Source organism: Trachemys scripta, chromosome 14 (genome assembly GCF_013100865.1).
Source record: "Trachemys scripta elegans isolate TJP31775 chromosome 14, CAS_Tse_1.0, whole genome shotgun sequence".
NCBI lineage: Eukaryota > Metazoa > Chordata > Testudines > Emydidae > Trachemys > Trachemys scripta.
The window spans coordinates 13,610,921-13,618,214 of NC_048311.1; positions in this window are offsets into that span (position 1 = coordinate 13,610,921).

The window sequence follows — 7,294 nt, forward strand, 5'->3', positions numbered from 1 at the left end:
TGCAGGTTATTATTAGAGACCATCTCATCCTTTCCATCTCATGCTCAGCAGGGAGCATAAGATGGGCCATTACAGATTCGCTGGCATAGGGGAGTCGAGCGTTTGCCCCTGAAACCAGCTGGAAGTTGGTTGTTTGATCCAGTGTAGTGTACGCACAACTGGATGAACAGTGGTATTCTTGCAGCATTTTTCATGTAAGGTTTACAAACATGATTTAATGAAGCCAGCAAACACCCATGTGCTGTAGAGCAGTAGCGTGGGGCAGTGTCTGGGGGGCGCTGGGCTGGACGGAAGCAAACATGGGTTCTATTGTGGGCACCATCTCTGACCCGCTATTAGAGAGATGAGCTGGGTGAGGTTATATCTTTTGTTGGGCCAAGAGACAAGTTTGCAAGCTACACAGAGCTCTGCTTCAGGTGTGGGAAAGGCCTCCAGTGAGTCATGGCTAAATGCATGGAGAAGACAAGCCCTAAGTGACTTTCTTAAGGTCACAGAGGACATATGCAGTAAAGCAAGGAATTGAACCACAGTTTGCCAGAATTTCAGACTTGCACCCTCACCACTGGACCATCGTTCTCTCCAGCTGCTGGCCCCCTCCCACTGTAACTGCTACGTAGTTCCCTTGCTATATTGTAAGGGAGGGAGAAGAGCAGATTTGGCTGCTCCCATCCATTGCCAGCTGGGCTGGGGGAGCTTTAATGACAGTGGATCCTTGATCTCCTTTGAAGTAACCCGTTCAGCCCACAGGTTGGAAAGGCTGGACTACTCCTAATGTGAGTGGGGCAGTGGGGGTCACCCAGGAATGGCCGCACGATGTAGGGAATGTTGTGAGTTAGACTTCAGAGGCTATCCGAGGCTCCAAGAGTTTCAAAGCTGGAACTGGTCCAGAAACAACTTTTCTTGACAAAAATTAAAAGAAAAATAATTTTCACCAATTTTTTTCTCTGAAATTTTTCATCAAATAAACCAATCCTCCCCCCTCCCCCACCAAAAAAAGTCTTTTTTGAGGGCTTTGGTTTTTCAACGACCTTCCCCCCCAAATGTAGCTGAAAACAGATTTTTTTCTGAAAAAAAATCTATTTAGTCGGAAAGCCACTTTCCACTGAAAAAATGGTTTGATGGAAAATTTCCGACCAGCTCCATTCAAAGCTGCTAATGGGAGGGAATGAATAAAACCTATGGCAGCTAATCAAAACAACCAACATAAATATTACTCGACTTCAGTCATTCCTAGCAGCAGAGTTTAATTACCTTGTTCTGCTGTTGGGTCCTAGAATATGCCAGGCATGTCATAACCATCTACTAAACATGGAGCTAACAAGTTAATTTGGTTTATCCAATGGCCAGAATAAAAGCCCTTCAAACTGGGGTCTCCAAGCTGAGGGTTTCTCAACATTCTTCGGCGTCCTTTAAAGGAAGGAAAGTATTCCAGCATTCCGACCAAATCCCCTAAATATCCATTGCTAAACATAGCCCTTCCATATCCCAGCTCAGGATATTGCCATGAGGAAAACGAGTTTGGGGAAACCGCAAGTGCTTTCCATAAATAGCCCAGGTTTAATTGTTAAGAAATGAGTTTCAACCCTGACCCCAGGTGATCACGCCCTAAGCATCCAAATCAATTCTGACTCTTTGCCAAGGGAGGCTATTGTGCGAACATGGGTGTGGCTGCTTTGTCATCTGGACCTTTGCACACTTGGAGCTGCCAAACCATCTCTGTTTGGCCTGTGACCAAAGTTTCTTCCTGGAGTCTAGGATTTAAGATGCTATTCATTAAAAATCATCTGCAAAAATCAGCCAGACTGATTGCAAAGATTTCAGGTAGCCTGCCAGCCTCCCATTCGATACACAGTTCATCTTAATTTGATTACATGGAAGGTCTGGGGTAGCAGAACTGTAATTATAATCCATGCACAAATTTGCAGGCTGAGATGTACCTGGGAATGTCCCAGACAAACTGTCTGTGCTGTCAGGCAGAAAGAGGAGAGTTAACCCATGAGAAAATGGCCAGGTGCCAGGAGGATGATATCCCAAAATTGGTGGTTTTGAGGGCTTTTGTGAGTGGTTCTGGTAGTCCAGGGAGTGGGGAGAACTTCCTGCACTGGGAGCTGGGGTGAGCCATGACTCCAATCTGGATCAATTTCCCCCTCTTTCACTGCTATGAGCCCCACCCTCATACTAGGAAAGCACACTCCAAACAATACTCCTGCTGGGTGCCAGCTCCTAATCTGACCACTGGACACTTTCCACAGAGAGTGGAAGTGATGAGGCCTTGGGACCGGATGAAAGTCATTCTCTTTGTTCTAAGGCAGGGATAGAGGAGAGCTGTATTTCCATGTCCTGCGACATAGAGTCTTCCTAGATGAGTGAGTATACTGCCACAATGCATTGCCAGCCAGTGCATATAAACACACCCTTGCCAGGAAGAGATCCCACTTCAACTTGGGTCTCCCAGAGAAATGTACTTCCCCCAGGATGCCCCAACTTTCTTCTTTAGCAACTTGCCACGATCCCTTAAACTGTAATTAATTAGCCTAACCTAGAGCATATTTCAGATGTCCTGCCTTTGTTACAAAAGGGCAGTGCAAAGAGAATACAGACCCTGGTCTCAATCCAATGCTATAGGTGGTGCAGCTGTTCCCCTCCCCTGCATCTCCATCATGGGTCACGTTTTGGCCACCTCTGCCCTAGCAGATGCAAACGGACTGGCCCAGGTCAGGAAAGTAGCACTGGGCTTATCTAAGTAAGGTTCCCTTTGGATTGCAGCCAGAGGAAATGACAACGCCTTGGATGAAGGGCTGCAGTTACTTGGATATCAGGGATAATATTGTGTGATCATCTCTTGGAACCGCAAATATTTACCTCAACACATATGGTGAGTCATCCCTGTGTCCTTGTGGTTTATGGCTACAATACTCAAGCTTCATTAGAGTAACTAGCCGGGTCAGTCAGAGATGAGGCCACCTCAGACCCTGAGTCAGGAAGATGATTAAGAAAGGGCCTAAATTTAAGCCTGAGAGACAAGGTGGGAGGGGCGAAGTAATATCTTTTATTGGACCAACTTCTCTTGGTGAGAGAGACGAGTCTGTGAGCCATCCCATTCACTGTGCCTTCTCGCGGGTTTATCAGTTAGCATGTTACTAGAGCTAGTTAGAAAATTTTCATTGAAACAGTTTTTCGACAAAAATGTCATTTTAATTGAAATCAAAATATTTTTCATTTTGGAAAAAAGAAATGAACTGTTTTAATAAGGTCGAAACACTGCATTCTGAAAGTATTGAAACCAGACGTTTCAAAATTGGGTTTGTTTTTTCTATAAATATTTTTGTCAGAATTGACTCTTATTTATTTATTTTAAATATTTTTGACGTTTTTGGAATGGGACTTTTCAATTTTCCATTTTGAAACAACTTTTTGAAATGCCGTGTGTTGTTTTTTATATAAGTCGTTTTTAAAATCTCAATTGGAGCAAACTATTTTGTTTTTGTTGAAATGGAATGTTTTGATCAAAGACATTTTTTTCCCCAGAATTTTGTTTTGCAGGAAATTTTAGAATTTTTTGTTTTCAGTTGATTTCAGAGTGGGGCAAAAAAGTTGAAAACTGTGGAATTTCCTGTAAGACTGAAATTCTGGTTCCCACCCAGCAACTTTAACTACGTACCTGTATCAGGGTCCCAGCCTATGGCAGTCAGTGATCAGCACTTCTACGACCAGATCTATCCTTAATTTGGTCTGGACCCCAGAGCTAAGGCATGAAAAGGGAAATATTTACTAGTCATCCAAACCAGGCAGAAAAGTTTAAATACTGTATACAGAAGAATCCACTGTAGACTTTATTCCCTCTGCTAGTTACATCAGTGAAGTCTGGTTTAACTTTATACATTAGACTAGAGTGAATGTAATTTTACATACTCAATTTTGTTCTTTTAGGAAGAGATATTTGACTCTAAAGTGTGTCCATTGCAATAACTGTGAGATATTCGTATCCTTTCCTTTACTGTATATGAACTGCATTCCTGGAGCACCCCAAATACCTACTGAAGCCAGTGGGACAAGGGTGCAGATTCAACTCCTGTGCCCTTGAAAATACAGAGGGTTTTTATTGTTTTCATCCAGAATTGGTCTGAGAGCACATCTTGTGTCAGAGCCAAGTGTTCCTGCTTCCATGGTAACTTCTGTCAACACGACTGGGGGTGGCCAGGAGTTGGACACACGTTTTTACTGTTTAATGAGCCCTGCGTAAACCTAATCAGGTGCTTAAGTCACAAGACTAAATTCACAGAGGTGCTCGCTCAACTCACTTGAGCAAGAAATATTCACTGCTGGGTGAAATCACTACCCCCAGGAGCTGGGGCGGGGGTCACAGCCCAGTGCTCCACAGCTGCAACCGCTCATCACCCCTTGCATGGTGCGGGAGGGTCACTGGAGCCTCATAAATGGGGATCACATGGCCATGTCCCTAACCTGCCCCCATTGCTGCCCTCTGTGCTGGCTTATTAAAGAATTTGGAATCCAAGATTACAATATTGCTAAGCACAAGTGTTCAAAAATCACAAATCAGACCCCAAAATAGACTCATAGACTTAAAAGCCAGAAGGGACCATTGTGATCATCTAGTCTGACCGCCTGCACATTCAGGCCACAGAACCTCGCCCACCCGCTCCTGTAATAGACCCCTATCCTCTGGCTGAGTTACTGAAGTCCTCCAAGCATGGTTTAAAGACTTCAAGTTACAGAGAATCCACCATTTACTCTAGTTTAAACCTGAAAGTGACCCATGCCCCATACTGCAGAGAAACCCAAAACAAAACAAAACAAAACAAAAAAACTAACAACAAAAACCCAGGGTCTCTACCCCTCTGACTTGGGGGGAAATTCCTTCCCAACCCCAAATATGGTGATCAGTTAGACCCTGAACATGTCAGCAAGTCCCACCAGCCGGACACCTGGGAAAGAATTCACTGTAGTAACTCAGAACCCTCCCCATCTAGCATGAGATCAGTTTAAAAATCATGAGATTTCTTTTTTTTGTACTTTTTTGGCCTTGTAATTTGCTTTCCAGTACTTGAGGCTGTAGGGTGTGTGTGTCACATTTTCAACCTTTTCCTTGTAACCATGAGGTCTAGAAATTTACTTTTTAAGGAAAGCTGCACTTCTCATGCAGTCACAGGACACCAGGAGCAGGGGCTTTCAGAAATACCTCAAATATTGTGATGCTTGCAATAAAACTGCAAGAGCTGGCGACATTGGCAAATTAATCTTTCTTTCAGTCCACTCTGATGAAACAAGGGCAGTAAGAATTTACAAAGTGTACAGTGCTCACTTTAAATTTATTTTTATTACAAATATTTGCATTGTAAAAAAACAAAAGAAATAGTATATTTCAATTTACCTAGTACAAGTACTGTAGTGCAATCTCTTTATCATGAAAGTTGAACTTACAAATGTACATTGTGTACATTATGTATTTATGTACAAATTATGTATAGAAAATAACTGCATTCAAAAATAAAACAATGTAAGACTTTAGAGCCTACAAGTCCACTCAGTCCTACTTCTTGTTCAGCCAATCACTCAGACAAACAAGTTTGGTTGCAATTTGCAGGAGGTAATGCTGCCCACTTCTTGTTTACAATGTCACCTGAAAGTGAGAACAGGCATTCACATGGCACTGTTGGAGCTGGCATTGCGAGATATTTATGTGCCAGATGTGCTAAAGATTCATGTCCCTTCATGCTTCAACCACCATTCCAGAGGACATGCGTCCATACTGATGACAGGTTTTGCTCGATAAGCAGTGCGGACTGATGCATGTTCATTTTCATCATCGGAGTCAGATGTCACCAGCAGAAGGTTGATTTTCTTTTTTGGTGGTTCGGGTTCTGTAGTTTCCGCATCGGAGTGTTGCTCTTTTAAGACATCTGGAAGCATGCTCCACACCTCGTCCCTCTCAGATTTTGGAAGACACTTCTGGTTCTTAAACCTTGGGTTGAGTGCGTAGCTATCCTTAGAAATCTCACATTGGTACATTCTTTGTGTTTTGTCAAAACTGCTGTGAAAGTGTTCTTAAAACCAACATGTGCTGGGTCATCATCCGAGACTGCTATAACATGAAATATATGTCCGAATGTGGGGAAAAAAGGAACAGGAGACATACAATTCTCCCCCAAGGACTTCAGTCACAAATTTAATTAACACATTTTTTTTTAACGAGCATCATCAGCATGGAAGCATGTCTTCTAGAATGGTGGCCGAAGCATGAAGGGCATATGAATGTTTAGCATATCTGGCACATAAATACCTTGCAATGCCAGATACAAAAGTGCCATGTGAACACCTGTTCTCACTTTCAGTTGGGACATTGTAAATAAGAAGCAGTCAGCAATATCTCCCATAAATGTAAACAAACTTGTTTGTCTTAGAGATTGGCTGAACAAGAAATAGAAATGAGCGGACTTGTAGGCTCTAAAGTTTTACATTGTTTTGTTTTTGAGTGCAATTATGTAACAAAAAAATCTACATTTGTAAATTACACTTTCACGATAAAGAGATTGCACTACAGTACTTGTATGAGGTGAATTGAAAAATACTATTTCTTTTATCATTTTACAGTGTAAAAATTTGTAATGAAAATAATAATATAAAGTCAGCATTGTACACTTTGTATTCTGCCAAGTATCAAAGGGGTAGCCATGTTAGTCTGGATCTGTAAAAAGTGACAAAGAGTCCTGTGGCACCTTATAGACTAACAGAAGTATTGGAGCATAAGCTTTCGTGGGTGAATACCCATGCATGCATCTGACGAAGTGGGTATTCACTCACGAAAGCTTATGCTCCAATACTTCTGTTAGTCTATAAGGTGCCACAGGATTCTTTGTCGTTTTGTATTCTGTGTTGTAATAGAAATCAATACATTTGAAAATGTAGAAAAACACCCAAAAATACTTTATAAATTTCAATTAGTATTCTATTGTTTAACAGTGCGATTAATCACAATTAATTTTTTTAATTGCAGTTAATTTTTTGAGTTAACTGTGATCAATTGACAGCCCCACTAGACATGCACTCTTTTAACAAATGAAAGCTGAGATTCTCACCAAATTGCATGAATCGAGAAGCTGGGGGGTTAAGAAAAACGTCAAATATCATGAGAGTCACAATAAAATCACAAGAGTTGGCACCAGTTCTGATACCTGAGGGTATCTTCACAGCCAAAAATGACCTGTAAGCAGCAAGTCTCAGAGCCCTAGTCAACTGACTTGGGCTCCCACTGCAGGGCGAAAAATAGCCGTGT